The sequence below is a fragment of the Accipiter gentilis genome, chromosome 22 (assembly GCF_929443795.1).
Source record: "Accipiter gentilis chromosome 22, bAccGen1.1, whole genome shotgun sequence".
Classification (NCBI taxonomy): domain Eukaryota; kingdom Metazoa; phylum Chordata; class Aves; order Accipitriformes; family Accipitridae; genus Astur; species Astur gentilis.
The window spans coordinates 16297878-16309196 of NC_064901.1; the positions used below are offsets into that span (position 1 = coordinate 16297878).

At 52.8% G+C, this 11319-nt stretch overlaps 1 protein-coding gene across 3 annotated transcripts in view; it reads right to left on the reverse strand.

The window, feature by feature from the left end:
• Positions 1 to 4336, reverse strand: part of SLC8A3 (solute carrier family 8 member A3) — a 117082-nt gene extending 112746 nt beyond the window's left edge. For all 3 annotated transcript variants that reach the window (XM_049825815.1, XM_049825814.1, XM_049825816.1), the window contains exon 1: positions 4315 to 4336. The gene's annotated coding sequence lies outside the window, so the exon portion shown is untranslated. The remainder of the gene's footprint in view (positions 1 to 4314) is intronic.
• Positions 4337 to 11319: the final 6983 nt, after the last annotated feature.

Genomic DNA, 11319 nt, shown 5'->3' on the forward strand with positions numbered 1-11319 from the left:
GCCGAATAGAAACAGAAGCTTCTCCCTAAATCTGAGTGCTCTGGAAAAGCTCCCTGTTTTATTATGATGGAAAATCCTCATCGGAGTGTTTCGTTAGAAAACAAGCTATCATAAAAGAAATGTTAAGAGCCGTAAGCTCCCCTCTCTCCCATGATGTCAACTGTCAGAGACATCAACGACAGCTCAGCTGTGTGATCAAAGGCTCCAGCAAGCGGATTTAAAGACAGAATTACCAGAAAATTGAGACTTGAAGGAGCATGGGGCCATGATCATCACCTGTTTATAAATGTGTCTTATGGGGTGAACGAATTCCTTTCTGACGCTGTACCGCAGGAACAACGGCACCTGGGTCTTCTCATTGCAACACTGGCAAGATGGGGTGGTGATGGTACCTTCAGAATGGCACGACACAGCCCTGCCGCCTGCCGCCTTGCCATTCCTGCAAAACCCTGTGACCAGAAATGCCTACGGGGAGACTGGGGGGACCATCGTGCTGAACTTTGTGAACACACGTCCATGATGGCCCTCACCCGGAGCTTGCGACGTAAAGCACTCAGGCGGAGAAAGCAGAGGGGAAGGAGGGAAGCCAGCTACTGCCTATACCCCGTTAGTCCCCCAGCAGCCCACTGGAGCTGCAGGGGACTCGAGGTGGTTCCTGGATTTCATTCTGGAGGTGAGCCGGGACAGCAAGCTCGTCTTCAGCCCCAAACCCCACAGCCCCACATCACTGAAATCAGCAAATGCTGAGCTCAGCAGGACAGAAGGTGTTTTAAAGGTGCCCCCAGCACAGCTTGTGATCTCGCGTATCTCTCAATGCATGAAACTCTTCAGGACAAAGACTATAATTTATTAGACATTTGTATGGCACTTCGAAACATGGGCCCCCAACCGGGCTGATGCCTTTAGGAGTTACCGTTATCTAAACAGTAAATCAACAATAATATTAATCTATGTCACAATACCTAAACACAGTGGGTGATGATAGACGGAGCATCACAACTATCAATTTCCTGGCTTCAGAGATTTTTTTTCCCCTATTAAGAAGATGGTTTTGTCTGTGTAATTTAATTTCCTTCATTTTTTTTTTTAAATATAAAATTAGATATTACTGCCTGATTAAAAAAAAAAAAAAAAAATTTGTCTGGCAATCAAAGCCATCTTTTTAACTGTTGAAGCACATGAAAGGCATCTGAAACACGACAGCAACAAAGAACAAGGAACTATTCGTCAACGCCACTTGGTCATTGGGGAAGCTTAGGGGAGGAGACTGATGCTGTTTGTTTAAAACAAGCAAACAAAAACCTGACAGACAGACCATTTATCTGTACAGTGCTTCACTGGAAGATATTGGCGGAGGGAATGCATCTTAACTTGGTTTCTAATAAAAAGTGCTGACACACTCTGTTATGGCACTTCCCTGCCTTGGGGATGGAGGATGCCCATCGCAGGAAGGACCCGCTGAAGCCGAGGAATACATGTGGGGTCAGGCACAAGACGGCAGCAGGTCAGCCCGGACCCTCAGCAATCCCTCCGCCTGTCCAACCACCAATACCATAGCACCTGCCATGCTCAGACCAGCCCCACCTGACTGCAGCCCCACCAGCTCCGGAGGAAGACGGAGGAAGCAGGGAGGCTGGATTCATCCCTGGGCACCTCTTTCCTTCCTACAAGCCCGCCAAACCGAGGAGCGGTGCCCTGAGTGCCCTGTGACCGCCATGCAGAAGAACCGCCTGTGACTCCCAGCAACCAAGTTGTCTGCTCCGGTCGGACAGGGCAGCTCCAGCCGCCCTCGCACCGGCCCAGCGAGAGCCTACGGAGCACGGCGCGGCGGCCACGCTCGGCATCTGGCTCCACGTGCGCTCTCCTCTTCCGGGTGCTGTGTCCAAGGCAGCGCAGAGCACACTTCCCACGCTGCCCAGGGCGATGGAAGGGTCTGTCCCACCTGGCGACGGCAGCTGGCGTCCCAGGTGCCATCCTGCCAGGTGGCAGCTTCGCAGAGGAAGGGGGCAATCTCACTGCAAGGGACGAGCGCCACGCAAAGTGGCCTTAGGATGGCTACACATCCGCTTTCCCTCTCGCGCCCCATCACCCACAGGTAGAAAAATCTCATTAGCGATACAAATGAGACCCAGGGAGATGAAACGATGTGCCCAGCAGCACGCTGGAGGCATGCCAGAGACCGGGAGCCTACCTGCATTTCCACTGCCCTCACACAGTACCTCAGCAGCAGGATTACCACAATCTGCCATACCTTGGGCATTTGGGAAATGCTTGAACCACCCCTTTACTAGAGCAGGACTCATATTTGGCTTGGGAAACACCACCCCCCCCCCCCGCCACCCCCCCAACTGCTGTACTGCACCTTTTACCTAGGGCTCTCTATCTATTCCCACTCCGTCCTCTCCTTCCCCACCCTGGTTGATATTACACCCTTTTATTTACAATAGGGGGTAACCAACTTGACTGCCGTCATGTCGCACGCTCGCGGCAGAACTGAGGGCTCCTGGGCGGCTCTCGCTCCTCCCCAGCCAGCCCTCGGCAGTAGCTGGACGTGCTCTTTTCTAACATCGCTACTTCTGCTCGGGAAACAAGTCTTGTTGCAGTTGACCACAGGAGCCTGAACGTAAGCACCGAACGCGGCTTACTTTCTTAGCTAAACCATGATCAGGGTAAACAAACGCCTGCAAGAGCAGTGGATGGAGCAGGATGAGGGACTCCCTAGAAATGCTTGTGCCGCGGGGGAGCGACGCCTCTCCCCGCTGCACCAAACCTACAGAGCCACCTTCAAGGCCTCTGTGTCTCAGCAGTCCCCCAAAGCCAGCTCTGCTCTCCCGGGCCTCCCACCGGGCTCCCCGAGAGCACGGGCTGAGCGCTCTTGAATGGGAAGATGCTGCTGACTGTTACCTAAGTCTTCCAGCCCTGTCCTCGCCAGAAATAAAAACCAGCTAAACAAAATCACCCTTCTGCTCTATAAAGAGGTGCGAGGCGTTAAAGGAGCATACATACAAGCACGAGGAGGCGGGGGGGGGGATGCGCGTAAGGCACCCCTTCTCACCCCCGCTGTTCCTCCGGGGTCTCACCTTAAATCTGAAACAGATTGTTAGGGCAAAATCCCCAGAAGCAGCCCAGGAACAAACCAAGGAGGCAGGAACCCAACCATTACACTACCGCTCCACTTGGGGGGGTGGGGGAAATGGCCACAGCCTCACGTTTTAGAAGAACAGTAAAAAAAAAAAACAAAAAAAACCCACCAAACCACTTGCACCGGTTTCCTCTCCCACCCAGGCTGAGCCATCCTTTAGACACAGGTGAAACAAATAAAGCCCCGAAGCAGGGCTGGGAGGGAGGAAGACCACGAAATTACCCAACATTTAGGTCAGCTCGTATGCGTGTGTGCGCGTATCGTTTCTCTCCCCCTGCCAGTGGGGGGCTGCGGGGGCTCCGCAAGCGGCCCCGTGCCCTATTTAGGGCAGCGCCTGGCGCAGCAGCTATATTTGACACCGGGGGTAAACAAGCCGGCCCCGGCGGACGGAGCGCGACAGCTGCCCGGGACGGCGGCCCCGGCGCCCCCGCCCCGCGGCCGGGGCTGGCCCGGCCCGGCCTCCCCCCGGCGGAAAAAAAAAAAAAAAAAAAAAAAAAAAAAATAATTTTTTTTTTTTTTTTTTTTTTTTTTTAAAAAAGGAAATTTATAGCACTGCATGAGAGCCGCTTCCCCCGCCCGGCAGCCCCGGCCACAGCCCCCCCCCCCCCCCCCTCGTTCGCCCCGGGCTCCCCGGCATCCCTGCGGGCCGCGCCGCACCGAGCCGAGCCGGGGCACCCCCACCCGGCGGCGGGAGGGATCCCGGTGCCGCGGGCTCGGGCTGCTCCCTGCCGCGCCCGCCCCGCCGGAGCCCGGCGGCTCCCAGCTCCGGTTCGCTCCCTCCCTTCCCTCCGCCAGGCCCCGGCCCCGCAGCGCCCGGCCCGGCCCGGCCCGGCCCGGCCCGTCGCCCCCGCCATCCCGCAGCGCCCGCTCCGCGCCGTATGCAAAGCCCTCCCCCCGCAGCGCACACACACACACACACACACACACACACACACACACAGAGACGCGGGAGCCGCCGCGGCTCCGGGAAAACGGCACGAACGAAGCGAGCTCCCAGCGCCTGGGCACCCTTAAATCCCCTTCCCTCCCCCGCCGGGCCGGGAGACGAGCCTGCCCAGAGCCCCCCCCCCCGGCTCCCCGCATGCGAGGCGTGAAGCCCCGCTCGGTAGCAGCGAACTTAACCGCCAGCCTTGCGTCTCCGACGGAGCAGGGGGTAGCACCCTCTTACTTACCCCTTCTGGTGGCTTTCCTGACTTTTTTGGTGGAGGGGGGGCGGGGGGGGGGGGTGCTCCGCTGGCTCCCCGGTACAAATCCTTCCGGTTCCTAACGGGAGCTCATGGCATCTCCCGGTGATTCACCGACGGTGTGTGCGGGTACGGGGGGGGGTCGCCTTTGCATGTCAGTCCAAGTTGCCTGGCTCGCTCCGAAACCTGTGCTCCCTTTCGCAGCTGTCAGGGTGAGCGGGGAGGTGCATCTGGAAAAGGGGGTGGGGGTGGAGGTAAAATGTTGATAAATCCACCAGCCTTGATCCTCAGCTCCGTGCGGCGGAGTTCGGGGAGGGAAGGGAAATCTGGCCGGGGAAGGGGGGGGGGGGGGGGGCGGAGGCGAACGGGGGTCGAGGGAGGGGGGAAGAGAAAACGGATTGTACCCCAGGTTGCCACGGATCTGCCGGGCTTCCCCCGCTCCCGCTCTCACAGCGTCGGGGTTCGGTCCAGGCTTCCCAGCGTTACGGCGCACGGCGAAGCGCTGAGCCCGATTTCTGGGAGCCGGCGAGGTTTGCACAACTGCAGCAAGAAGCCAAATCAAAAAGCCAATCTGCGAGCCTCCAAACTCCACGTCACCCTATCAGCTGGGAGCGAGAGCTGCAACAGAATTACAAGCCACGCATATTTATTCCTCTGAATCCAGGGGGGGATTTTCAGATCGTTTAAAGCAAAGCACGACGAAGCGGGAGCAAAGCCTTTCCAAAACAAATAAAGGCAGAGCACGTCTCGCGTGTAACACGCGCGCACACGCGCGCACACGCACGATCCCTGCGAGATCTCCGCGGGCACCTATAGCCAGACGTACACTCACCCAGCAGCGATCGCTCCGTACCCTCCGCGTATATTGACTTGACTTTGTGTATTTCAAGCGAGGGAGGGGAAGAACGCCCTAGCTGAGCCTCGGAGCAGAGGGTACCGATTGCATATCTGAAATTTAAAGCATCTGCCAAACGCTTCTGAGAGATTAAATATAGGCAATGTAATTACACAGGCAGAGCTGGCCTTGGTATCCATTTGAAGCTGCATGCTTTGGTTTGTACTTTCCGAAACCACCCAGGCATTTTGTTTAACCAAAGTCAAATAACAAGTCGTGAGACAGCAAGTCATTTTAAGGTAAAAAATACACGTTGCCTCCAAAGTTGCTATTTGACTTTGGCAGAGGATGACTGGGGGCCGCTTTCCAGGGCCGTGGAACAGGACAGAAGCTTTACGCCTCGCACTGGGCACGTCACGACGTTTGCACGCAGGCTTGTCTCCCCTTGTGATCCCCTCTGTTTTCGCCACAGCGGTTACGGGCAGACGCGTGCCTCCGGGAGATTTACCTTCTGGCATGGCTTCTCACTTTAAAGAACCGGCGAGCCCACGCACTAGAAGGCAACGATCCCCGACACGGGGCTGTTCTGCCGAAGGATGGGCCGTGTCATCCTCCAGAAAGAAGCTGTCCCCGCTCTGTTGTCCCCAGTGACTCCCCTTACCCCAGGAGGGGATGAGGGAGCAGAAGCTTTCTGGTGAGAGCCGAGCCCATGTGCAAAGTGCAAACCGTCCCTGTCAAAAGCAGCCGTGCAAACTGCCGTGAGAAACCTGAGCCTACGCTGGGCAACTGCTTTCACCTCGGCCAGGCACAGGCGGGAGATGTACGAAGAGGGAAGGGGAAAGGGCAGCAAAACAGTTACCGAGAGGGCGACGCGTAAAATAGTTACACCTAACTTCACGCTGCCAAAACCAGGTAAAGCAAGCTGCAAACGGGCCGTGGTGCCCCGCAGGAACGCACAGACCAGCAAGTCCCTGGAAGTCAGCTGGTACGTTTGGGTTACGGCTCCACGGGGCAGCCCCTGGTCCCACACCTCAGCGCAGAATGGATCCAGAGCTGTGGAATAGCGGTTACCCATTCGGCTCTGGCTCCTTGCTGTTGTTAGTTGGAGCAGGGCGTGGAACCCCAGGGGACCGAGGGGGGGGGGCAGCTGGAGGAGGCCCCGAGGGGACGCGGTTGCTGCCAGGTGGGCTGAATGAGTAGGAGCCGGCGGCGCAGAAGAATGCAGAACATCCCGCTGCAGGGAGCCCGGTGCTGGCCAGTGTCACCCATCTCCAGGTGGCCACCTCCAAACCTCCCTCCAAACCTCCCACCCCTGCCAGGGGGATGGAGCCCAAGGGTGGCAGCTCTCCAGTCTCCTCCAGCACCGAGCAAAGGAAACGGCCCAGGCTGGCACAGGGCGGCTCTCCCAACTCACGGCTCGTTGTCAGGCGGCTCCAAACAACCGCTTGTGTTTAAGACTCAGCGAGAGCAGGTCTAGCGTCGAGGAACGGTGGTACAAACTGCTCGTCAGCGGGAACAAGCCCTGGGGGCGACACACAAATTTACAGTTGACAATAACTTAAGACAGACAGAGCTCTTTATTGTACACAGATGTTTCATTTCACCTCATCTCCTCAACTCGGTACATAAAATCATGCCTAATACGTTTAAGAAATACTCCCAGGCATTTCCCTCTTTCCTTCCCTTCCATATGGGCCTGGTCTTGCGTTGCTCAGCTCAGGCAGAAACTGTTCATCACGGGAGGGAGTATATGAAATTTTTTATCTCCTTAGCCTTAAAGGTGTTCTTGCAAGGTACTAACCTGGGATGAAACCCTTTATATAATACTACTGTAAAAAAAAAAAAAAAAAAACAACCCACAAAAATATAAACCCTCTTGTTTATGTTAGCTTTAGCAAATAAAACACAGGGATTTCAAACTCCTGGGCTGCTTAGCACAATCTCACTAAACAAGCCTGGATGTCAGTTTTTAATGAATACCAAGATCAACTGATGTTTCAGGTGTTACCTCACCTAAACCAAAACCACTGGAGGACTACCAAATACTACTATATTAAAGGAAGACACACTATTTCTTTCATAAAAGCTTTTCTTACTCTCTGTAAATGACAAGCATAATTAATAATTACGTTGTGCAGCAACAACAACAAAAAAATTAGAAAATTTGTAAAGCAAAACCCATTCCCCTCCAGACTCCTCTGATCACCTGAAACTGAAACCACAGGTAGGCAATGTCACTCGTGAACCAGAAAGGCATCAGCTGGGTGCTTTTCCCATGAGCAATCAGGACCTGAATCCCACTCTCGGACCTGTCTCCAAGCTCTTGAGATTTGGGGTGGAACAAGAAACGCAGGCTTTGCCCTTCCTTTCCTTGTCCACCTAAGAGCAGAGAAGATTTTTCTAACTTAATCCATGGTTCCAACATCCCATGGCTTCAGTCTTCTGCTGGCAACTGTGCTGATAATAAAGATGCTGACAGCGGAACGTAGCTGATGGCAGCGCTGTCGATAAAGACAACGTGCGTAACAGGCATCGACTTGCTCTGCCAGGCCGTCATCTATCGACATAAAAAACCTGCCATGTCCTACAAGTTCCGGAAGAAACTCCGGGAGAGTGTTAGCTGCGTCCGAAAGGACCTATTCCTTCCCCTTCATCCACCAACTGTGCACTTAGCACACACGGTAAGAATTTCACATAGTTGCCATCCAAAATTTCAGACGGACATGGCCACATTACTGCTATATTATGGCAGATACCACAAGCCGCAGGTTTGTCTTCTCCCTGGAAAATTTCTAGCTGAGCAAGGCCGTAGGAATTGCTTCCACCATCTTGCTGTCCTCCTCCAATCTTTCAGCCCTTGGCCCAATGACCCAAGAATGGCCACAAACACTATCTACGTTTGCCCTTGTTGCTTGAATACAAGCAGCTCCTGCAGCTCGACTGCTCCTGCCCCACAGTTTGTGTCTAAGGGCCTGGCACAGCTGCCTTTTCTCATTCAAGATTTGGTCTCGGTGTACCTGGGTAATGCGCCAGGTTATTTTTTCATAGCTTTGCTTTTCCTTCCTCGTCAGCTTTCATCAGGTGCCTGCTCACGTTCGTGTCAGAAGAGATGGGATAATATGACATTTATTAGTATGATGCATCTGCAGAGCCTTGAAATGAAATTCCAAATCTGAGAAAAAATTACTTTCGAGGGGAAAGAGGAAAGGAGCCACCATGTAGGAGGCAGCTCCAAGGCTATCCGTGATTACAGAGCAAATGAACCCAGTTTAAATGTAAAATTATGTGCTTTATTTTTTTTCCCCCAAAAAGCCTGCTTTGCAAACATGACTGAGGCTCTGAGAGCCAAGCTGGGCTTTACGCACACATCCTCAACAGTGCACGAGATCCTATCGGACAAGCCACAAGACCCCTGGGACCAGTCCACGCTCTCTTCGTGGTACTTCTGCGACCAGTGGGCAGTTCCTCCACAGGACCGAGCAAATGGGTTTCTGCCACAGATGCACAAGGAAGGATGAAGCATCATCCGCTCTTTGCAAATCCTTTGCGCACTGATCAGGAAGGAGCGAACCGTGGGTTTAATCTCTCTGATCCGCAGATGTGGCTGTGACAGGTGTAGGTTGTGATAAGACCCTCCAGTCTCCGTGCAGAGCTTCCCAGGAGGTTTAGTATGAGGTCAGAGGCCATGTTCCTCGGGTCTGGCTCAGAAGGAAGGGCAGTTCTTTGTGTGATCATCTTCACCATCACAACTGAGTGCAGAGCAATGTAGAGACAAGCCCACGTGTAGGTGATTGATACCACAAACATGTCCTGGTCTGGGCTTGCCAAGGGCATTCTGTGTAAGTGAACGTGTACCTAAAGGAACTTAACACAGCATTCAGACACCATGTACAACACCCCCCCCCCCCTCAAAAAAACCCCAAAACTAACTAAAGTTAGGAGCCTGGCCTCAGAGGAGGAGGTTTGGCATGACAGACGACAGCAACAGATGTTAGCATGGTGAGAAGCCTGCAAGCACATCAACACATTCTGATGGGTTCTCATACATGTCTTACAAAGCCCTAGAAGAGGATTTGGCTCCCAAAGTTATCAATTTATTTAACGGCTTCCCCAAATCATTTTGAATTCCAAAAATCAATGGGAAAAGTTCATTTTTTCATTGATTTTGAAACCCAACAAAGACAAAAATCAATTGTACCTCTACCACTCTGGTTTCCCTGTTAAACACCGGCACCGAGATTTTTTTTCTGCTTCCTGCAGCACACGCTGGCTAATAGAATGAAAAAAAATCCACATTTCTAAAACTAAGCCCATGCTTCATGGAAAGGAGGATTCACAGCGATTCTAGAGCAGCAGCTGGTGCTTTGGCCACAAACCGCGCACAGGCTGGCTTTCTTACGCCTCTCTCAAACTCTTCCCCCTTCGTCCCGTGGCTGCACCTTTAAATTCTGGGTAAGCTACTCCCTGGCCGGTGGGCTTGCTAACGGGCTAAATTGTGCTACTATTAGTAATGAAAAATGGTTAGGGTTATGTTGTGCTGCAGATAGCCTATATGTACCAGGAGCATGTTGTCCCCTGTATTGGCCTCCAGTTCCTAAGGGTCTTCCACAGCATCAGCAATTCAAACTCTCCCACCCATTTTGCAGCCTGGGTGGCCGACGGACCCACAGCCACCCTGCAGCCACCCACCACGGGGTTGTGGGTGCTCAGCTCACGGGCAGAAAATGCCGGTGTGGCTGCGGCTGTCCCTGCCCTTAACCTCACGGCAGTTTGGCAGTGGGGGCCGCAAACAAGGTTTCACGCTGTGGTTTGTCTCCACTTCGAGCATGCAAGATGGCCGAGCTGAAGGCCCCCGACCTCGGGGGATGTTACCAGACAGCACAACTACAGCCCTTGATAGCACAGTCCAATGGGGATAGCAATGAATGCTGGATAAAGACAGAATAAGATTTTACTATTCCCCTAAGGTCAGTGTAATAATTTCCTTAGCAAAACAGCTGAGACCTACTAAAAAAAAGAAGTCTCCTATGCAATAGTGTCTCTTTCTTTAAAAATCTGGGACAAAGCGAAGAGTGCCAGATTGTTTCTTTGCCCTGAGCAGTTAGAAGAAAGCCGTGCTTCCCTCCAGGAGACTCTGATCCTGGTTTATAAAAATCAGGGGAAAAAAAAGGAACTATAAAGTAAATTAACATCAGCTGTTAATGAAAGTTAACAGTTTAATTAAAGGAGTGAGCAGCTCCTACATGGAGAGATTGGAGAGGTGCATCTGTCTCTGGGATACACGTGGCCTCTGTCCAGGACCGGCGGGCCCCAGGAAACACATATGGGATGAGCGCTCCTGGTGCAGGGTCTGACCCCAGAGTGCTCTGCCGATGGTGGTAGGACAGAGACAATCTCCCTGGGAAGAGACCTACCATCAGGACTCCACACAAGGTCTGTCACCACCCTCAGCACTGAAGCCTTGACTTTAAGTCTCTAGTTATGTTGCCAAACTGTCCTTCTGACATGTGTCATGTTTTTAGTTTAAGTGGGGGAGAAAAGATTGGTCAGCCCTTAAAGTGCTAATTTATTCGGGTTCTCCTAAAAGTTGAGTTTATGAGAGTATTATCCCTTGTTTCAATCTTTAAAAGAATGCACAACCACAAAAGGACATAGGAGCATGCAACATATACCTGTATATACTTAGATCCTGCCGAACACAACCTGCCTGTCCTAGACACGCCATCACAGCCTGAAGCAGTCCCACCGTATTGCTCTGACAACAGGATCCCACCCTCAGAGTAGTCAAAAGGATTCAGACAGAAGCTAATTTGCGGAGGAGAAAGGCACACTCAGACACGTGCACGACAGACAGGGTGGTCTTTCATAGCTCAGCTTTTCTTTCGAAAGGGATTTCTTTTCCACACAACAGGTATTTTGTCCTGTACTTTGTACACAGTCCTACCTTCAGCCTCTGCCGCTTTCTGTACGCTGTCTCCCACCCGCTCGTGCCTCTTGCCACACATGCTCCTTAAACCACCCTTTATGTTGTTGCTGTGGGAATGTGGGTTTAGCTGTTGCTCTTCGTCAACACATCACATAAACTGTGAGCTTGGAGTAGCTCTGTCTTTCTCTCCACGATAACTAATTTGCATCCCATAATGTGCAGAAGGAGTTTT